The sequence below is a fragment of the Pan troglodytes genome, chromosome 13, assembly GCF_028858775.2.
Source record: "Pan troglodytes isolate AG18354 chromosome 13, NHGRI_mPanTro3-v2.0_pri, whole genome shotgun sequence".
NCBI lineage: Eukaryota > Metazoa > Chordata > Mammalia > Primates > Hominidae > Pan > Pan troglodytes.
Window position 1 is genome coordinate 34314597 of NC_072411.2, and position 18659 is coordinate 34333255.

The 18659-nt window shown below is 50.4% G+C and overlaps 2 long non-coding RNA genes across 2 annotated transcripts in view; both read left to right on the top strand.

Annotated features, from left to right (window-relative positions):
• ZNF285CP (zinc finger protein 285) overlaps positions 1–18659 on the top strand; it is a 206785-nt gene that overhangs the window by 152525 nt on the left and 35601 nt on the right. The gene's annotated exons all lie outside the window — the stretch shown is intronic.
• Positions 1460–10465, top strand: LOC129143304 (uncharacterized). The gene is made up of 3 exons (XR_008546592.2): positions 1460–1813; positions 9666–9842; positions 10280–10465. It is a non-coding gene; the product is annotated as an uncharacterized LOC129143304 (long non-coding RNA).

The window sequence follows — 18659 nt, forward strand, 5'->3', positions numbered from 1 at the left end:
AGAGAGAGAGATAGAGACAGCGAGACAGAGAAAGAGAGATACAGACAGACAGACAAAGAGACAGACAGAGAAAGACAGAGACGGACAGAGAGAAACAAAGAGAGAGAGACAGAGAGAGAGAAAGAGAGACAGGCAGGCAGAGAAAGACAGAAGACAGACACAGTGAGAGAGACAGGCAGAGATAGAGAAACACAGAGAGAGAGAGACAGAGAGAAAGAAAGAGACAGACAGAGAGAAAGACAGAGATGGACAGAGAGAAACAGAGAGAGGGACAGAGAGAAACAGAGAGAGGGACAGAGAGAAACAGAGAGAGAGACAGAGACAGAGACAGAGAGAAACAGACAAACAGGGAGAGATAGAGACAGACAGTCATAGAGAGAGAGACAGGCAGGCAGAGAAAGGGAGTAAGACAGAAGACACACAGAGTGAGAAAGACAGGCAGAGAGAGAGAAATAGACAGAGAGAGAGAGACAGAGAGTGAGAGAGAAAACAGAGAGAGTGAGAGAGAAAACAGAGAAAGAGAGAGACAGAGACAGAGAGACAGAGAGAGGAGCAGGAAGGGCGTGCTCAGCAAATAATTACACATATTTTATAACGCTTTTGATCCCGTAAACGGTGGCGAGGTGTGCTTTGAAAACAACAACAACAACAGCAACAAGAGCAGCAGCAGCAGCAAGAGCAGCAGCAGCATTCGCTTACGGATTTCTAGAACATAAGATGTTCTGAAGTCTAGTAAACATCAACCGGCTCTCACTACACGTTGAGAGATTCACAAAAGCTCTAGTTAACAGGAGAAAACAGCAGCTAACGTGTCTTGGGGAAAATACACGTCTTCCTGAAAATTGCGGATTTCTACTTCACCTGAAAAGAAATACATACGAAAAAGGAAAAACAGGAACAAAACAAAACAAGCCAACAAACACGGGCCAATGCACCGTCCCTGGAAATCTTAAGTGAGCAAAGTATTAGTTTTCAGAAACCGTTTCTATTTTGGGCAAATGCTAAGAAGGCCCAGATTAGAGCTGTGACGCCCTTCCCATTGTGAAACTATGTTGGCCGGAGGGAGGAGAAAGTAAAACATCATGATAAAAGGTGATTGAGACCCAGCCAGAGTGAAGCTTTCCTAGGGAGGGAGGCCTGAGGAGGGAAGCGGGGGAAAACCCCACAACTGCAGACCCGCCCGCTTGCCCACGCGGGTCAAGGGCTATGCCATCGGCCCAAGCTGCCTCTGGGGAAGTGGGACCGTGCCACCCCCATCTTCAAAAACGGTGACCACTGAGTGAGGCCTGACGCCCACCGATGCAAATGTCAGCCTGGCAAGAATGAGATCGCCGGCAAGGGGTGGGGGAAGGGGAGAGAAGACGGAGGCACACCGGGGTGGCTCCGGAAGGTTTCCAAGCAGGGTGTTGGGAGGCGGGGGGTGGGGGTTTGGGGGGAACCCACCTAACTGACTCACTAAATGAAGGTAAAGGGACGTGGGTAGTGGGGGGAGCCGAGGGGCGACTTGAAAATTAAACTGACCCCTCCTAAATCCCAAGTAGAAGAGTCTATGCGCACGAAAGAAACCAACACGCAAAGAAAACTAAAGCGCTGATCAAAGAACAATAGGGCCCCCGCCAGGGCAGAGGTTCCCTAGGCAACGAGGGAGAGAGGGAGGGGCCTCCAGAAGGGAGAGAGAGAAACCGGTTGCCCCAGGTTCGGTGAAGTCGGGGAGACCTCCCTCCGTGTCACCTCGACTTTCAATAACAGTGGCCGCTAGGTGATGCCCGAAGACAACCGATGCCTGCAAATGTCAGTCAGCACGGAAAAGAATGTATGTATGTATGTATGTATGTATGTATGTATTTATTTATAGACAGAGTCTCACTCACTCTACAGCCTGGGCTGTAGTGCAGTGGTGCGATCTCAGCTCACTGCAGCCTCCGCCTCCCAGGTTCAAGCGATTCTCCAGCCTCAGCCTCCCAAGTAGCTGGCATTACAGGCACCTGCCCCACTGCTCCTGACTCAGTTTTGTATTTTTAGTAGAGACGGGGTTTCGCTGTGTTGGCAAGGTTGGTCTCGAACTCCCAACCTCAGGTGATCCACCCACCTCGGCGTCCCAAAGTGCTGGGATGACAGATGTGAGCCACCACGCCCGGCCTTAACTGTTTACTTTTAAGTCGAGGAAATATGAGAAGTACGGACGCCACACGTGACAGACAGAAAAGTCTGAAAATGCCCCTTGCATCCAAGTGGGGACCCGGCCTCGACCTCACGAAATCATACACCGAGTGGGGAAGCCCAGCAAGGCCCGTCTGTCTAGATTCTTCTCGGCCTCTCTAAGCACCTAAGCATGCACTTCTCACTTTCGTGGAAGGGGCAGAGCCCTCCCCGTCATGAGGTGTCTGACAGACTGACACAGAAAGAGACAGACATAGAAAGACAGAGACGGACAGAGATAGATAGAGAGAAACAGACAGAAAGAGAGAGAGATGGAGAGTGAGTGAGAGAGAGAGAGACATGGAGGGAGAGAGACAGGCAGAGAAGAAGAGTAAGACAGAAGACACAGTGAGAGAGACAGGCAGAGAAAGAGAGACAGAGACAAAGACAAAGAGAGAGAAAGACAGAGACGGACAGAGAGAGACAGAAACAGAAAGAGAGAGAGAGAAACAAAAAGGGAGGGAGAGAGACAGACAGAGACAGAGAGACTGACAGACAGATAGGCAGAGAAAGAGAGTAAGACAGAAGACAGATACAGTGAGAGAGACAGGCAGAGAGAGACAGAGGGAGAGACAGACAGAGAAAGAGACAGAGAGAGAAAGCAGAGATGGACAGAGAGAGACAGACAGAAACAGAAAGAGAGAGAGACAGAGACAGAAGCAGACAGACAGGGAGGGAGGGAGACAGACAGAGAGAGGGAGACAGACAGACAGGCAGAGAAAGAGAGTAAGACAGAAGATAGGCACAGACAGAGAGACAGGCACAGAGAGAGAGACAGACAGACAGAGAAAAAGAAAGAGAGAGACAGGCTGGGCACGATGGCTCATGCTTGTCATCCCAGCACTTTGGGAGGCCGAGGCGGGCGGATCACGAGGTCAGGAGATCAAGACCATCCTGGCTAACACGGTGAAACCCCGTCTATACTAAAAATACAAAAAATATAGCCAGGCGTGGTGGCGGGTGCCTGTAGTCCCAGCTACTCGGGAGGCTGAGGCAGGAGAATGGCATGAATCTGGGAGGTGGAGGTTGCAGTGAGCCGAGATCGTGCCACAGAAAAAGAAAGAGAGAGACAGACAGACAGAGAAAGACAGAGACAGACAGAGAGAGACAGAGAGAAACAGAGATAAAGAGAGACAGAGAGAAACAGACAGAAATTGAGAGAGACAGAGAGAGAGAAACAGAAAGGCAGGGAGGGAGAGAGAGACAGATAAACAAAGAAAGAGAGTAACACAGAAGAGAGACACAGTGAGAGAGACAGGCAGAGAGAGAGAGACAGAGACAGAGAGAAAGACAAAGAAAGAGAGAGAAAGAGACGGACAGAGAGAGACAAAGAGAAAGAGAGACAGAGAGAGAGAAACAGAAAGGGAGGGGGACAGACAGACAGAGAGAGAGAGACTGACAGATAGGCAGAGAAAGAGAGTAAGACAGAAGACAGACACAGTGAGAGAGACAGAGAGACAGACAGAGAAAGAAAGGGAGAGACAGACAGAGAAAGAGACAGAGAGAGACAGACATGGACAAAGAGAGACAGACAGAAACAGAAAGAGAGAGAGACAGAGACAGAGAGAAACAGAGAGGGAGGGAGGGAGACAGAGAAAGAGAGTAAAACAGAAGACAGGCACAGACAGAGAGACAGGCACAGAGAGAGAGAGTGACAGAGAGACAGAGAAAAAGAAAGAGAGAGACAGACAGAGACAGACACAGAGAGAAAGAAACACAAAGAGAGAGAAACAGACAGGAAGAGAGAGAGAGACAGGCAGAGAAGGAGAATAAGAGAGAAGACAGACACAGTGAGACAGGCAGAGAGAGAGACAGAGACAGAGATAAAGAAAGAGACAGACAGAGAAAGAGACAGACAGACAGAGAAAGAGAGAAACAGACAGAAAGAGAGAGAGAGAAACAGAAAGGGAGGGAGAGAGAGAGACAAACAGACAGATGGACAGGCAGAGAAGGAGAGTAAGACAGAAGACAGACACAGTGAGAGAGACAGGCAGAGAGAGAGAGAGACAGAGACAGAGACAGAGAGAAAGAAAGAGAGAGAGACAGAGAAAGACAGAGATGGACAGAGAGAGACAGAGAGAAACAGAAAGAGAGAGAGACAGAAAGAGAGAGAAACAGAAAGGCAGGGAGAGAGAGACAGACAGACAGACAGGCAGAGAAGGAGAGTAAGACAGAAGACAGACACAGTGAGAGAGACAGGCAGAGAGAGAGAGAGAGACAGAGAGAAAGAGATGGACAGAGAGAGACAGAGAGAAACAGACAGAGGGAGTGAGAGAAAGAGAGACAAACAGAAAGAGAGGAAGAGACAGAGAGAGAGACAGACAGGCAGAGAAAGAGAGTAAGACAGAAGATAGGCACAGAGAGAGAGAGAGAGAGACAGACAGAGAGACACAGAAAAAGAGAGAGGCAGACAGACAGAGAAAGACACAGACAGAGAAAAACAGAGATGGACAGAGAGAGACAGAGAGAAACAGAAAGAGAGAGACAGACAGATGGGCAGAGAAAGAGAGTAAGACAGAAGACAGACACAGTGAGACAGGCAGAGAGAGAGAGAGAAAGAGAGAGACAGAAGTCAGACACAGTGAGACAGGCAGAGAGAGAGAGAGAGACAGACAGACAGAGAAAGAGACAGAGAGAGACAGACAGAGAGAGAAACAGGAAACAGAAAGAGAAACAGAGAGAAACAGAAAGGAAAGGAGAGAGAGAGACAGATGGACAGGCAGAGGAGAGTAAGACAGAAGACAGACATAGTGAGAGAGACAGGCAGAGAGACAGAGAGACAGAGACAGAAAGAGACAGACAGAGAAAGACAGAGATGGACAGAGAGAGACACTGAGAAACAGAGAAAGAGAGAGACAGAGAGAAACAGACAGAGAGAGAGTGAGAGAGAGAGAGAGAAACAGAAAGGGAGGGAGAGACAGAGAGAGACAGGCAGAGAAAGACAGTAAGACAGAAGATAGGCACAGAGAGCAAGAGACAGAGAGAGAGAGAGACAGACAGAGACACAGAAAAAGAGAGAAGCAGACAGAGAAAGAGACAGACAGAGAAAAACAGAGACACAGAGAAACAGACAGGGAGGGAGAGAGAGAGACAGACGGGCAGAGAAAGTGAGTAAGGCAGAAGACAGACACAGTGAGAGAGGCAGAGAGAGAGAGACAGAGAGACAGAGACCGAGAGAAAGAAAGAGACAGACAGACAGAGAAAGAGACACAGAGAGAAAGACAGAGACGAACAGAGAGAGACAGAGAGAAACAGATAGAAAGAGAGAAGGTCCTAGCCCAGTAGCGATACAGTGCCTTTTCTTTTATTTTCTCTTTCTTTTCTTTTCTTTTTTTCTTTCTTTCATTTATTTATTTATTTATTTATTTATTTGGAGACTGAGTCTCACTCTGTCGCCCAGGCTGTAGTGCAGTGGCGCAACCTTGGGTCACTGCAACCTCCGCCTGCCAAGTTCAAGCGATTCTTCTGCCACAGCCTCCCGTGTAGCTGGGATTACAGGTGCCTGCCCCACCGTGCCTGACTCAGTTTCGTATTTTCAGTAGAGACGGGGTTTCACAATGTTGGCGAGGCTGGTCTCCAACTCCTGACCTCGGGATGACAGACGTGAGCCACTGCGTTCAGTGTACAGTGCCATTTCTTAGAAATCACTCTTGGGAACACACCTAGAGATTTTATTTATTTATTTATTTATTTTTTGCGCGGGAAGGTGGGGGGACGGAGTTTCGCTCTTGCTGCCCAGGCTAGAGTGCAATGGCATAGGGGACTCAAGGAGTCAACCTATGGCAGGGAGGACACGTCATTCTGAGCGTAAGGGCCACAGGGAAAGGTGGCAGGGCCCGTGCTTTTAAAGGCTGAAATCCCGGTGGTTCAGGCCTGTCGTCCCAGCACTTTGGGAGGCCCAGGAGGGCGGGTCACTTGAGGTCAAGGGTTTGATACCAGTGTGGCCAACATGGAGAAACCCCGTCTCTACTAAAAATAGAAATATTAGCCGGCTGTGGTGGTGTGCGCCCGTAATCCCAGCTACTGAAGAAGAATCACTGGAACCCAGGAAGCAGTGGTTTCAGTGAGTCGAGAGAGCGCCACTGCACCGCAGCCTGGGTGACACAGCGAGAGAGACTCAGTCCAAAAAAAAGAAAAGAAGAAGAAAACAAAAAAACAGACCCAAATATTGCATTGTCGCTGAACTTTCCCCCAAAAGGCCAGAAACCCCCTGACTCAGGTCAAGGAGGTGGTGTTTCATTTTACTTCTCTCTCTCTCTCTCTCCCCTCCTCCCCCCCCCTCCCAACTTTTATTTCTTGTTCAAGCATACATGTGCAAGATTGTTACATGAGTAAACTTCTGACGGGGGGGTTCAGTGTGCAGATGATTTCATCACGCGGATACTCAGCGCTGTGTCCGACAGTTTTCGTGTTTTGTTTTTCCCTGAAGCTGTCTCTCCTTCCACTCCTCCCTCAAGTAGGCTCTCGCGTCTCTTGTCCCCCTAGTTCTGCCCATGCAAGAACTCTCATCTATAAAGTTCCCACTTATAGATGAGAACACGCGGTATTTAGCTGATTGTTGCTTTCATCTTCAGTGGTGGCGGTGAAAGAGGCATGACACTAAATCGACCCTTAGGACGCTCCCCTCCGTCCCCACCCCTCACCCCCTTCCCACACACACCCTCATTCCTGCACCCCCTCCTCAAACGCAAGAAAGGGAGAAAGACAGAAATTAAAGTAACAGGTGAGCCTCCAAGGCGGTGGAGGCGGGGGATCTCAAAGGGTGAGCAAGCGATGGGGGTCGGGGGATGTCTTGGCTGAGCTATCAAAAATAGGGGACCCACTTTCCAGCCCCATCACACCCCGTAATCCTCAGCCTCAGCCAGCCTCTGGGTGGGGTTGCCCCTGTCAAAGCTTCTGAATGGAGAGAAGCCCAAGGCTATGGAAGGCATCAGCTCCAACTCCAGGAAGGGAATAGGGCTTTGTGCTTATGAATGGGGCTTTACAAGGCTGTGCCGTGGCTTCCAAAGCGATGCGCCTCCCCTCGCCTCGCCCAGAGCAAGACTCGGTCTGAAAATAAATAAACAAATATAAATAAGAAAATAATTCATCAATAAATAAGAAAGAACGAATCAGTACAGCGGTAGTGGTCATGAATCATTCTCCGGAGTCCAGGCGTAGTGGCTCACGCCCGTCACGCCAACACTTTGAGACGCCGGGTCAGGAGGGTTGCAGCAAAATGATGAGACCCTGTCTGTGGAAAAACATTTAAAAATGAAGGCCGGGCGCAGTGGCTCACGCCTGCCATCCCAGCACTTCGGGAGGCCGGGGAGGGCGAATCATCTGAGGTCGGGAGTTAGAGACCAGCCTGACCAACATGGAGAAGCCCGGTCTCCACTAAAAATACAACATCAGCCAGACGTGGTGGCGCATGCCTGCAATCCCAGCTACTCGGGAGGCTGATGCAGGAGAATCGCTTGAACCCGGGAGGCTGAGGTTGCGGTGAGCCAAGATCGCGCCACTGCACTGCAGTCTAGGCAACGAGAGAGAAACTCTGTCTCAGGAAAATAAAATAAAATATAAATGGTCTGGGCACAGTGGCGCATGCCTGTTGTTCCAGGTACTGTACTCTGGAGGCTGAGGTGGAAGGATCGCTGGAGTCCAGGAGCGTCCACGCTGCAGTGAGTGAGTTACGATGGCACCACTGCCGGGGTGAGAGAGTGAGATGTTGTGTCTAAATCAGTCAATCAGATCACTGGAAGGCGCTCTCTGTGTCTTACTTTCAAAGGGTGTCTCTTTAGGCCAAGCAGGCACGGTGCCTCACGCCAGTCATCCCAGCACTTTGGCAAGCCAAGGCAGGAGGAAAGAAGGAAGGGAGGAAGTGAGGAAAGAAGAAAAGCAGAACGGCAGTAAGGCAGGAAAGAAGAAAGAAGGAAAGAAAGAAAGAAAGAAAGAAAGACAGAAAGAAAGAAAGAAAAAAGAAAGAGAAAGAAAAAAGAAAGAGAGAAAGAAAGAAGAAAGAAACAAAGAAACAAAGAAACAAAGAAAGAAAGAAAGAAAGAAAGAAACAAGAAAAGAGAAGAAAAAAGAAGAAAAGAGAAGGGAAGAGAAAAAAAGAAAACGGGGAGGGGGCATATCTCCTTGACTGGTGATGGCCCAGGATACAGTGGGTCACGGCTTACTGAAGCCTCGACCTGTGGGGCCATAAGTGATCTCCTTATCTCAACCTCCCGAGTAGCTGTGACTACAGGCGGCCATCACCACACGCAACTCATCTTATAATGATATTAAGATTCTATTGGGACAGGGTCTCGCTCTGTCATCCAGGCTGGATTGCCCTGGCATGATCTCAGCTCATTGCAACCTCAGCCTCCCTGGTTGGAGCAACTCGCCCATCCCAGTCTCCTGAGCAGTTGGGATTACAAGCCCACGCCACCAGGCCTGGCTAATTGTTTTATTTTTCAGAGAGACGGGGTTTCGCCATGTTGGCCAGCCTGGTCTTGAACTCCTGGCCTCAAGTGATCCACCCACCTCGGCCTCCCAAAGTGCTGGAATGACAGGCGTGAGCTACAGTGCCCAGCCCAGATAATCTTTTTAATAAATTGTAGAGAAGGGGTTTCATCAGCCGATGGGTGGAGGGTGGGGTGGGTTTTACTCAGCCTGCGTACTGTGAAAAGAGTGAGTGTGGTTTGTGAACTAGATGTGGAAATTGTGTGTGTGTGTGTGTGTGTGTGTGTGTGTGTGTAGGAGAGAGAGAGAGAGAGACCAATCCCACCATGAGGACCTGGAAATGGTGTTTGATTTGGGTCCTTGTCTAGTCACCTGTCTGTCTGTAGATGACTGAGGATTCCACAAATGAAGGTCAGCAGTATCTATTGAGCTGTTTCTCCCTCTCATGCATCTCATGTGTGTGGTGGAGAAAGGGAAGAAAAGAGGTTCTGATGTGAAGTTGTCTTCAGGCCTGAGTAAGCTGAAGTCAGCCTGATGGGAAGGAGGGCATCCTATGTGACATTTCCATACCTGCGCACCATTTACAATGCTGGGGCTGCCAGTTCACCCTGTACCTCAACCCACCCCCAAGAACAGCACGGTCCGGGGTGGTCCAGTCTCATCCCATCCGGCCCACGCGGGGCAACTGGTGGAAGTCTTTGCCGGAGGATTCGAAAGCAGCGTCAACGCGCTTCCCCTGCCGTTGCCTGGCAAAGGCCAGCTGTGGGAGGGTAGCGGGACGTGATGGGGGCATCCGCCTCAGAGCTCCCTGAAAGGTGGCAGGTGGCCAGTGGGGGACGCTGAGGCAGAGACGTCTGGCAGGATATAGATCTGGAAGCCGCGTCAGTCCTCTCCCATACCTCTCCTATGGAAAATGCCATGGCCGTGGTGGGAGCCTTGGCTGGGGGAGAAGCGAGGACAAGGGGGAGAGGGAAGGAGGCCCTCAGGAGGATTTAGCCCTGAAAACCCACTCAGCCAAGCTCCCTCTGTCTTTTTAGGTCCAAGGTACACCCTGGGAGACGGCAAGAGAAACATTCACTCCGTGCTTTTTCTCTATTTTTTTCATCTTTTCCATTTTACAAGAGATGCTCATTTCAACAACCAGACAGTGGATGTGACAGGAGAAGTGTCAAGGCCAGGAGTTTGAGACCAGCATGAGCAACCGAGCAACACAAGTAAGAGAGCCCAGCTAAAGGAAATGAAAAAGGAGGAGGAGGAGGACATGGGAGGCTGGGGGTGGAGGTGGGGGGGAGGAGAAGGAAAGAAAGAAAAGAAAAGAAAAGAAAAAAAAAAGAAAAACAACCACCAAGAAAGTTAAAATTCTCCAATGGTCAGAAGTTCAAGACCAGCCTGACCAAGATGGAGAAACCCCATCTGTACTAAAAATAGAAAAATTAGCCAGGCATGATGGCACATTGTTGTCATTCCAGCTACTTGGGAAGGCTGAGGCTGGAGAATCACTTGAACCTGGGAGGCAGAGGTTGCAGTGAGCCGAGATCGTGCCATTGTACTCCACCCTGGGCGTCAAGAGTGAAACTCCGTCTAAAGAAAAAAAAGAAAGAAAGAAAGAAAAGGCAGATTGGTGAGATGCATTTCAAAATTTCCTTTCCAGTCCCTGTACTAAAAACGGAAAGAACCGACACATGAGAAATATGACCTGAGCATACTGTGCCCAAGAGTGTCGTCACAGCACTCTGGGAGGCCGATGTGGGAGGATCGCTGGAGCCTTAAAGTTTGACATCACCTCGACATGTGAGATGACACCTGCAATAATAATAATCATAGAAGTTTAAAAAGAGATTATGTGTGACAGAGCATGGACAACAAAGCGAGAGTGCATCCGTACTAAAAACAAGATGATTGATAGGCAGGCAGGCAGGCAGGCAAATATAGAATGAGCCAGGTGCAGTGTCTCACGCCTGTAATAGCAGCAGTGTGGGCGGCCGAGGCAGGCAGGTGGATTGCTTGAGAACAGGAGATCGAGACCAGCCTGGGCAAGATGATAGAACCCCAAACCCCATCTCACTCACATATATACATACATACATACCTACATACCTACCTACCTATGGAAAACATGAGAAACAACATAAAAGTCAACCGGTGTTGTGGTGCATGCCTGTAGTCCCAAGTAATGGGGATGTGAGAGATCAGAGGCAGGACAACCGCTTGGTTGGTCCAAAGCGTTGAGGCTGGGGTGATCCTGGGTGACAGAGACAGAGGAAGACCCTGCCAGTAAGGAAGGAAAGAAGGAAAGAAGGAAAGAAGGAAGGAAGGAAGGAAGGAAATAAGCAAGCAAGCAAGCAAATGATGAACATGACAATGACATATAATAACCCATGACAATAAACAAGCAAATAAGAGGGTATGAATAAAGCTAAAAGGTAATTAAGATCACAATCAATTGTTTTCTCCCCACCCCACCCCACTCCTCCTCACCCCACCTCACCCCACCTCACGTAAGCTGGAGTGGAGGTGCGCGATCACAGCCCACGTTAGCCTCTGCCTCCTGGGCTTAAGAGATCCCTGTAGTCCCAGCTACTTGGGAGGCTGTCACCAGGGCCCAGAGTGAGAAGACCAGGCAGGCCCAAAAAGGAAAGAAAATAAGCGAAAATAAAAAATAATAAATGAAAGAAGGAAGGAAGGAAGGAAGGATATACATACACATGTATATGTAAATGAAATGGGTTTTCATTTAATACATATTCATACATTAAAATTAACATTTATAATATAAACAAGTATTAATTATGGAAAATCTATATAGTTTTATCACTACATATTTATGTGTGTGTATGTATGTATGTGTGTATGTGTGTGTGTATATATATATATAAATGTATGTTTATACACAACAGCGTGCAGAAAATAAGATTGAAGAAAAAAAGGAATTGGCCGAGCTTGGTGGCTCACGCCTGTACTCCCAGCACTCTTTGGGAGGCCGAGGCGGGTGGAAGGTCAGGAGTTCGAGACCAGCCTGGCCAATATGGTGAAATTCCATCTTTACTCAAAATACAAAAATTGCTGTTCGCTTGAACCCTGGAGGCAGAGGCAGCGGCAGCAGTGAGAAGAGAAGGCACCACTGCACTCCAGCTCCAGCTCCAGCCTGGGCGTCAGAGCGAGACTCCATCCCCAGAAAAAGGAAAGAAAGAAAGGAAAAAAAAAAAAAAAAAACACAAGACAAAACCAAAAAAACAAAAGGAGGAAGTATTACTGACTGACGGCAACAGTGACTCCCTCTTAAAAGTACGGCGGAAGCAAACAAAGTGGGGCTGAAAAAATGTAGGAGAGGGAGTTCCACGTGGTCCCAGCTCCACCAAAGGCTGAGGCTGGTGAGGGCCACCCGCACGTGAACGGGGATAGGTGCCCTCACATGGGTGCACTGCACCATCCAGTGGGACCGCCACTGGCCGCCTGCTGGTCAATCTGGGACACAGGGAGCCGCCGGCTAAGTCCGGAGCTCGCTGGCAGCAGCTGATCGACCCTGGAGGTTCCGACCAAGATGCGGACGCTCCAGATCCAGCTCATCCCAACAGGCACCCCTGCACACCTCTCGGTCCAGAGAGCCTGCCGGTCGACCTGGGACATGGCGAGCTGCCAGCTGTTTCACACCCTCAGGCAGCAGCTGGTCGACCCCAGAGACCCGACCGAGGAGCAGCCACAAGTGGAGGTTGGCCATGTGTGGCCAAATTCTGACCCAGAAGCAGGTTGTCTACAAATGGTTTAGCACCAGGTTCCCCACGAACGTGTGTTGCATAACGGGCAAGGAGGCCACCTTTCCAGCCACACCCTTCCCAGGAGGAAGGGCACTCTGCACCGGACCCAGTCCTGGCACATGGTGGGGCACACCCCACCAAGGGCGAGGCAGCCCACCAGCGGGGGTGGGGAACCGACTAGCCAAGGCCAACCAAGGCTCCACGGCGCTGCTGTATCCTTCTGCCTGGGCAGGATTCTGACTTAGAGGCGTTCAGTCACAATCCAACAGACCGTAGCTTCACTCCATTGGCTCCTCAACGAAGCACATGTCTGAACTTGCGGTTCCTCTCATGCTGAGCAGGATTACCATGGCAACAACACACATCACGGAGGGTAAAACTAACCTGTCTCACTACGATCTAAATCCAGCTCACATGCCCTATTAGTGGGTGAACAATCCAATGCTTGGTGAATTCTACTTCACAATGATAGGAAGAACCAACATCACAGGATCAAAAAACAACATCCCTATGAATGCTTGGCCGCAACGAGCCAGTTATCCCCTGTGGTAACTTCCTGATACCTCCTGCTTAAAAACATCAGAATGATCGTCAAAGCCCAGCTTTCAGTCTGTATTCGCACTGAAAATCACGATCAAGCGAGCTTTTGCCCTTCTGCTCCACAAGAGGTTTCTGTCCTCCCTGAGCTCTCCTTAGGACACCTGCATTACCGTTTGACAGGTGTACCATCCCAAACTCCCCACCTGGCACTGTCCTCGGGACGGGTCAACACCCAGCTGGCGTGCAGCTGGGCACTTGGCGCCAGAAGGGAGGGCCCCTCGGGGCTCACCCCCTGCCTCACCAGGTCAGTGAAAAAACGATCAGAGTAGTAGTATTCCATGGGCAGCCCACAGGACCCCACCCCACCCCCTCACGGGGATAGGGGGGCACTGTGGACCTCCCACTTATTCTACACCTCTCATGTCTCTTCACCATGCCAGACTACAGTCAAGCTCAACAGGTTCTTCTTTCCCCACTGATTCCACCAACCCCATTCCCTTGGCTGTGGTTTCACTGGACACAGGAGAGCACAATGACATGAGTGATTGTCCTGCTTGGCTAGGAAAGGGAAATGTAAAGTTATGAAATTCTGTTGATGAGGGATGTGAGAGTGGTGAAGCCCTGCGGGATGATGTAGAGTACTTCCACATCCCTGGTGAGGAGCTGCCTCTTGGGTCTGAGTTTCTGGGAGGGGAGAGGGAGAAGCTGGGTGAGACAGGTATGAATCTTGAGGAGTCAGGGCTGGGGGACTGCTCATATTCTCCCGAGACTTGTGAGTCTCTGGGGGACTCCTGGGTGCATGGGGCTGACTCCCGCAGAAACCTCTGGATGGCTGGAGAGTAACTGGGAGACACAGGAGAGTCCCTGAGGCCTGGGGGGGAAGAGATGAAAGACATAGGGGAGGAGCACCATGAGGCTCGTGAGTTTGTAGGTGATTCCTGGGTGTGGGGGGCTGATGCCAGATGAAATCTGGGGTTGTAGGTAGGGACAGTGGGAATCTCATTCATCCATTCACGCACGTCACTAGTTAGATGACGAGGCATTTGGCTACCTTAAGAGAGCCATAGTTACTTCCGCCATTTACCCATACTTCATTGAATTTCTTCATTTTGACATTCAGAGCACTGGGCAGAAATCACTTGGCAACACCCCCCGAGGGCCTTCGCGATGCTTTGTTTAAACAGTTGGATTTCCCTGGTGCACACCAGTTCTATAAGTCGGCTGCTAAGCACTGGCCGAGGTGCTGCACGGAACCGTGGCCCCTGTGGCGGGGACCAGCCCGCGGCCCGCCACCTCCACGGAGGGGGGGACAGGAGACAGATGGGGCTGCGGGGGAGGTGGGGGAATGAACCACCCCGCCTGCCACCCACTGACCCAATCACTCCCTGCCCACGCCGACACGCATGACAGCGCGGAGCGAGACAGGACACGCCAGCACCCACTGGGCTCCCCATGGGTGGCCACAACTGGGGCAATCCATGGGAAGGGCCCAGCTTGTGTCCAGAGTCACCACCACCACCAGCCCCCCCTCACGGGAGATCATGCCCTGCCACTGGGGCTGTATGGCCACTGCCACCCCTCCACCCCCACAAGCTACCTCCATAGAGGGGGAGGACAGGGAGAGAGGGGGCAGGGGAGGGAGTGAGCAGCACACGGGTTGGGGCAGGGGAGGGCCACAACAGGCATTCCTGGGGCTTGGGGGGGCAGCGGGGCCTCATCGAGTGGCGGCACACACCCAGCCCAACCGACCCAGCCCTTACAGCCAATACTTATCCCGAAGTTACAGATCCAGCTTGCGGACTTCCCTTACCTACATTGTTCCAACATGCCAGAGTCTGCTCATCTCAGAGACCTGCTGCAGACATGGGTATGGCCCTGCGTGAGACTTACACCGTCTACCCTGGATTTTCAAGGGCCAGCCAGAGCTCACCAGATGCCACCAGAACCACGATGCTTTCCAAGGTACAGTCCCCTCTCTCGGGGCGAACCCATTCCAGGGCACCCTGCCCTTCACAAAGAAAAGAGAACCCTCCCCAGGGCTCCCACATTCTTCTCCAGGGTCAGTCACATTACCGCACTGGACGCCTCATGGTGCCCATCTCCGCCATTCTGGATTCAGGGATCTGAACCCAACTCCCTTTCAATCAGCTGAGGGCAACAGAGGACATCACCCATCCCTTCGGAATGGCACTCACCCATCTCTCAGGACCAAATGAACCATGTTCAACTGCTGTTCACCTGGGACCCATGTTCAACTGCTGTTCACATGGAACCCTTCTCCACTTTGGCCTTCAAAGTTCTCGTTTGAAAATTTGCTACTACCACCAAGATCTGCACCTGTGGCCGATCCACCTGGGCCCACACCCTAGGCTTCAAAGCTTACCGCAGCGGCCCTCCTCCTACTCCTCCCGGCGTAGACTCCGTGGGGCTGCAGGGGAGGGGGGAGGAGGGGACGGGAGGACCCCCACTGCACTCACACGGGTGTACTGCCCCTGCTGCTCCCGTCCACTCTCAACTGCTGGCAACGGCCGGGTATGGGCCCAACGCTCCAGCTCCATCCATTCTCAGGAGTAGTTGATTCGGCAGCTGAGTTGTTACACTCCTTAGTGGATTCCAACTTCCATGGCCACCGTCCTGCTGTCTATATCAACCAACACCTTTTCTGGGGTCTGATGAGCATTGGCATTGGGCATCTTAACCTGGCATTTGGTTCACCCCACCGTGCCAGTTCTGCTTACCAAAAGTAGCCTACGAAGCACTCATATTCCACACCCGGCTCCACATCAGCCAGCCAGGCTTCTTACCCATTTAAAGTTACAGAATAGATCGTTTCGGCCCCAAGACCTCTTCCTGCTGAAATGTGGGTGTGGTTGGAGAGTAGCTGGGACAGACAGGAGCGTCCATAAGCGGTGGGGGTGAAGAGGTGAGAGAGACTGGTGAGGGTCTCACTGAGGTCTGTGAGTTTGTAGGTGTTTCTGGGGTGTGAGAGACCGACTCCCGCTGAAATCTGGGCATAGTTGGAGAGTAGCTGGGACAGACAGGAGAGTCATTGATGGCTGGGGGTGAGCTGCTGGATGATGGCAGTAAGAACATGTGGTATATTATTCATGAATGAGGTGACTGTGAAGAATCTCCAGAGGAGGACACAGGAGAGCACAATGACATGAGTGATTGTCCTGCTTGGCTAGGAAAGGGAAATGTAAAGTTATGAAATTCTGTTGATGAGGGATGTGAGAGTGGTGAAGCCCTGCGGGATGATGTAGAGTACTTCCACATCCCTGGTGAGGAGCTGCCTCTTGGGTCTGAGTTTCTGGGAGGGGAGAGGGAGAAGCTGGGTGAGACAGGTATGAATCTTGAGGAGTCAGGGCTGGGGGACTGCTCATATTCTCCCGAGACTTGTGAGTCTCTGGGGGACTCCTGGGTGCATGGGGCTGACTCCCGCAGAAACCTCTGGATGGCTGGAGAGTAACTGGGAGACACAGGAGAGTCCCTGAGGCCTGGGGGGGAAGAGATGAAAGACATAGGGGAGGAGCACCATGAGGCTCGTGAGTTTGTAGGTGATTCCTGGGTGTGGAGGGCTGATGCCAGATGAAATCTGGGGTTGTTTGGAGAGTAGCTGGGAGACACGGGAGACTCCCCGAGAGCTGGGGGTGAGCTGCTGGGTGATGGCAGTAAGAACACGTGGTATATTATTGACGAACGTGGTGACTCTAAAGAATCCCCAGAGGAGGACACTGGAGAGCCCAATGGCTTCATTGATTGCCCATCATGGTGAAGAAAGGGAAATGGGAGCTTGTGGGATTCTGCTGATGACAGAGGTGAGTGTGGTGAAGCCCTAGGGGATGGTGAATGGTAGCTCCGGATCCCTGGTGAAGAGCTTCCTCTTAAGCCTGAATTTCTGAGAGGGGAGAGGGAAAAGCTGGGTGAGGCTAGCATGGCTCTTGGGGAGTCCGGGCTGGAGGACCATTCATAAGAAGAGCCAGACAAGATCCTACTTTTCTTAGGTACAGACATGATTAGGAAACCTGCAGCTCCCAGGGACCCCTACAAATTTTCTAACCCGCAGAATGAAGGAGTCTGTGTGTATGTGTGTGTGTGTGTGTGGTGTGAGGTATGTGCTCCTTAAGAAAATGGAAATAAACCAACCAATGAGACAGACAGACAGACACAGATTCACTTAGCCAAGTGTTCTGTCCTGTCCTCTGAATCCACTTCCAAGTCACAAGATGCTGTAAGCTCCAAGTCCACGCAGAGCCTGCAAAACGCTCCAGCCACTGCTACGCTGGGCGAAGATCTGAGTACAGGCCTGCCAGGGTGGGTTTAAATAGCCTCGGGCACAGCCTAGCAGCGGAAAGGGCAGAGCTTCACTCTTCCTTCCTATCAGTCACCCCCAACTTTCCCAGGCTACACCTAGTAGGAAACTGTTCTCCTGATTTGATTTCATGTGCCACATTTGGGACAATCTAAGAACTTACAAATTTTCTTGGCCAAATACAATGAATTAAATGCACTGAAACACTGAAAACCATCTAGTGGTTCTGTGGTTCTCACGTTGTGGTTCTGACACCAGCAGCACCCTTGCAACCCTCAAACCCCGGAGATCCACAGATTTGTGTTGTAACAAGCCCTCCCACTGACCCTGATGCATGGCAGTTTAAGAATTACCCATGTAAGCGAAAAGACTTTGAAGAAAAAGTGGAGATATGCGTTGTATAAACTTTTTTTTGCTCTGGAACCACATAGAGACTTGGGAGCCAGTTGGGTGGAGCATTCGTTGGATGAGGGTGCTCGGGTTAGGAATATCAAGGTGTGGCTCCAGATAATTCAATCATCTCATTAAGTTTCCAGTTATGCTAATCTGTTTTAAAATTCAGTTTGTGTAAATTCTTTTACTCAGACTGAGAATGGCAAATCCTCAACCCCAATTTCCAGGGAGGATTGAGAGCCTCAGGTTGAGTTGATCACCAATAGCCTATGGTTTAACCCATCATGCCTATAGAATGAGGTCTCCATAAAAACCCAAAAGGACTGGGTTTAGAGAGCTTCTGGATAACACTTCCTGGATGGTAGTGCTCCCCTCCCCACATGGTGGGCCCAAAATCTTTTTTCTGAATTTTTTGCAATATCCACTATAATAAAATGGTAAATGGAAGTCTTTCCCTGAGTGCCGTGAGCTCTTCCAGCAAATTAATGCAACTAAAACTGGGAGTGGTGGAAACCTGATTTATAGCCAGTTGCTAAGAAGCACAGGTAAAATAACGTAGGGCTTCCCATTGTTGTTAGAGTGGGAGGCCAGTCTTGCGGGACTGAGCCCTTTGGAATCTCATGCTATGTCCCGGTAGATAGCGTCATCATTGAATTAGAAGACACACATATGTTGAGAATAATTTTTCTAGTCATTTGCTGTATGTCTTATTTACAATATGTAATCAAATTCTTCATCCTGACCTTATGGCACCTGGGTTGAGAACCATGATTTGAACCAAAAATTGGTCTGTCACTTTCTCAGTTTGAAACTTTATTTTGCCGCTAGCATTTTGTTTTAGTTTTTTCGTTTTGTTTTGTTTCCTTTTGTTTCTAAGTTCTGGGGTATATGTGCAGGATGTGCAGATTTGTTACAAAGGTAAACGTGTGTCACGGTAGTTTGCTGAACCTGTCAACCCATCACCTAGCATGCATTAGCTGTTTTTCTTAGTGCTCTGCCTCCCGAAAGGCCCCAGTGTGTGTTATTCCCCT